Genomic DNA, 452 nt, shown 5'->3' on the forward strand with positions numbered 1-452 from the left:
GACTGAAGGGCTGTAGCAGGAGAAGAGGTCATCCTCCGTTTGGTTTGCGTCATTCATCAACATTTTGTCTATAATACGATTAAATAAAGCTCAACAGTTGCCTTCACTTCAGATGGTTCTCCAGCTGTTCGGAGGTTTTGGTCGAAGCTGTCACTGACCACAGAAACTATGAAAACATCAGAGTGAAACATTATCTCTTTGAACGTTGTTTGGGTTTCTGAATCATAGATTTTTTTTTTTTTTATCATCACTTAACCAAAAGTAGTAAGACATAGAATAAACATTTTTACAATAAATCCATCCAATCATCTATAAATTAAGACACTCATATCTCAAACATCTTTCCAAATTAAATATATTTTTGTTTTAAAGAAATATTTTAAAACAGCAATAAAATAGGTTAAACTAATCTTTACTTAAAAAAAATAAAATGAAGTACATTTTAAAATAGA

Source organism: Nematolebias whitei, chromosome 7 (assembly GCF_014905685.2).
Source record: "Nematolebias whitei isolate Nwh7 chromosome 7, NemWhi1, whole genome shotgun sequence".
In the NCBI taxonomy this organism is placed as follows: domain Eukaryota; kingdom Metazoa; phylum Chordata; class Actinopteri; order Cyprinodontiformes; family Rivulidae; genus Nematolebias; species Nematolebias whitei.